The sequence below is a fragment of the Acomys russatus genome, chromosome 16 (genome assembly GCF_903995435.1).
Source record: "Acomys russatus chromosome 16, mAcoRus1.1, whole genome shotgun sequence".
Taxonomy (NCBI): domain Eukaryota; kingdom Metazoa; phylum Chordata; class Mammalia; order Rodentia; family Muridae; genus Acomys; species Acomys russatus.
In genome coordinates this window covers 45,028,581-45,031,713 of record NC_067152.1, presented here as the reverse complement: position 1 = coordinate 45,031,713, position 3,133 = coordinate 45,028,581, and positions in this window count along the sequence as shown.

Sequence of the window (3,133 nt, the reverse complement as noted above, 5' to 3'; positions counted from 1 at the left end):
GCTTGGACTCTGGAGGGCACGACAGGTGTGATCAAAGACTGGGCTTGGGCTTCCGAGGTCAGGGAGGTTTCTGCTCCAGCCCTCTTGGCCCCACGCCTCTGTATAGAAACAGCGTCCAACTTAGACTGAGAGGAACGCCCTGCGTCAACACTAGGCTCACTCCCGACTCCTCACCTCCTCAGGCAGGCAGTAGGCTTCACCTGGTGAGACCACATTTGCCAATTGCCGTTCATGGACCAGGGACTTCATTAATTAAAGAGGATACTAAAAATCAGTCAGGGGCTGGGAGCATAGCTCAGTGCTACAGTATTTTACAGTATGTACCTGGCATTGCTGAGGTGCTGGGTGTAGGGTCCATCCTCAGGAACACACACACACACACACACACACACACACACACACACACTGGAGAGAGTGTTCTGGAGTAAGCTTGGGGGGTGTCTGGCAGCTGGTAACAAGGCTGCTGTTCTACAGGCAGAAAGGGTCAAGCGAGGAACAGGGCTGGGGAAGAGCACCTGCCCAGGACTGAATTTGCCTGTCAGGAGTCAGAGAGAGGCTCAAGGTGGCTGCATAAAAGTCAAGGCGGATGCACCCCCTGGGCCTTGTCAAACAGAGAAACAAAATCACTGCTCTTCAGACCAACCAGGGGGCTGGATAGGGCACCCCAGTACATAGCTCCCCAATCTTTGGTCATTTAATAATGATTGCTACAGTGTCTGTCATAGCTGGCTCCTGCCTCTGTGGACGATCAAGTTGCACAGAGTCGTTCGCTTAAAGCTCCAGGCCAGGCATGGTGGCGCACACCTTTAATCCCAGCCCTTGGGAGGCAGAGGCAGGTGGATCGCTGTGAGTTCAAGACCAGCCTGGTCTACAAAGTGAGTCCAGGACAGCCAAGGCTACACAGAGAGACCCTGTCTCGAAAAACAACAAAACATAAAAGCAGCTGCTCCCGAGAGGCTCCTGTGGATGATCACCGGGCCACTCTGCTTCCCCATCCACACAGCCCTGTGGCATCCTGGTGCGTCTCTGAGTACAGGCAGGCGCAGTGTCAGGTGCACAGATCATCACGGTTTGACTCTTTTCCCTTGGCCTAACAGGCTGGGCCGGTTGGCGTTGAGAATTCCATGAAGAGGTCTATGCTCTGAAGATGCCCAAAAACCATAGCAAGCCAACCTTTGTGGCATACTACAAACAGAAAAGGATGGCTGGAGCGTCCTGTCCCCATGAACAGTACTCACTCCATCCAGGACAGCTAATCTTGACCGTCAACTGGACTGCATTGAGAATCACCTTAAAAAACAAAACTCTGAGAAAAAAAAAAAGAAAACAAACAAACAAACAAAAACAAAACTCCACGCATGTCTGTAAACAGGTGTCTTCAGACAGGTCCACCTGAGGAGTGAAGACTCGCCCAGGGTGTGGGTGGCACCGTGGCTGTGGGCTGAGATCCCAGACTGAAGGTAAGGGGGAAGGCAACGGAAGAGCAGCATGCAACTCTCTGCGCCCTTTCTGTCACGCTGTCCTGCTGTCCCATCTTTCACACGGCGATGGGCTGATCCCCAAACCATGAACCCAAACCACCTGTTTCTTCACAGCATCAAGAGGAACAGCCAATGAAGCATGCCGGGAGCATGGCTCCAGCAAGCCACTCACCAGAAGCGTCCAGACTTGCTTCTGCAGAGCCTCCTTGTAGCTGGCTGGGGCCTGGTGTCTCCCAACCTGGCTGATGAGCTGTCACACTGGCTCTTTCTCCACAGGCTGTAGTGGGCTGGGGCCAGGCAGGAAGGACTGTGAAATTACTTCAGACCACATGACCTGCTCCAAAACTCAAAGTCCGAGCACAAAAGACTAAAGCAAGAGGGAAAAGAAACAGTAAAAAGATTGAGTTCAGAAGCTGGGAGGTGGCGGCGCACACTTTTAATTCCAGCACTTGGGAGGCAGAGGCAGGCGGATCTCTGTGAGTATGAGGCCAACCTGGTCTACAAAGTGAGCTCAGGACAGCCAGGGCTACACAGAGAAACCATGTCTCAAAAAGCCAAAAAATAAAAAACAAAAGCAAAAACAAATACACAAAAATACAAGTTTGAGTTCAGAAATTGCTGCAGACACCTCTGACCCATGGCAGGTTCTGGATGGAGCCTGAGCTTGGACTCCAGAACACGAGAGAGAGAGAGTGAGTAGGTGTCATTGCCACCCAGTGTTCACAGGCCACTCAGTGACCAGGCTCCGTGAAGACCCTTCCTCTGAACTTCTCATGAAGAGAGAACTCTGGAGAGGAGGTGGCAGGCCAGAGCTGTCACAAGGAAGAGGGTCATGTGAGGATGGGCGGAGGGCAGTCATGAGCTCCACCAGCTCACTCCTGGGCTCCTGTTGACACTGACCCGGGCTTGGGAAGTACGGTGTTCCAAGGCACATCCCCACAGGACCTGTGAGAGTGAGCCTGTTGGAAGTAGGTTTTCACTGACGGAGTTGGCGAGCTCTCTAGACTCATTGGGTCCTTTAAAGAAGGAGAGGACTAAATGAGAGACGCATGGGAGAATAGCAAAGTAGAAGGATCCAGAGGGTCCTAGAAACCTACAAGTAGAACATTATGATAGGCAGATTTGGGCCCAGATAGGCAGAGGGGTCCCGCTCAAACTAAGGCACCAGCCAAGGACAATACAGGCAGTAAACTTTAAACCCCTACCCAGCTCTAGCCAATGGTCAGAACATTCTCCACAGTTGAGTGGAGAGTGGGATATGAGTTTCTCATGTACTCTGATGCCTCACATTTGACCATGTCCCCTGGAGGGGGAGACCTGGTGGCACTCAGAGGAAGGATAGCAGGTCACCAAGAAGAGACTTGATACCCTATGAGCACATACAGGGGGAGGAAGTACCCCTCAGCAACAGTCATAGGGGAGGGGAATAAGGGGGAAATGGGAGGGAGAGAAGAATGGGAGGATACAAGGGATGGGATAACCATTGAGATGTAACAAGAATAAATTAATTTTAAAAATATTTTAATTAAAAGAAAATAAAGAAGGAGAGGAAAGGCCAGGCAATGGTGGCTCATGCCTTTAATCCCAGTACTTGGGAGGCAGAGGCAAGTGGATCTCTGTGAGTTCGAGGCCAACATGGTCTACAAAGTGAG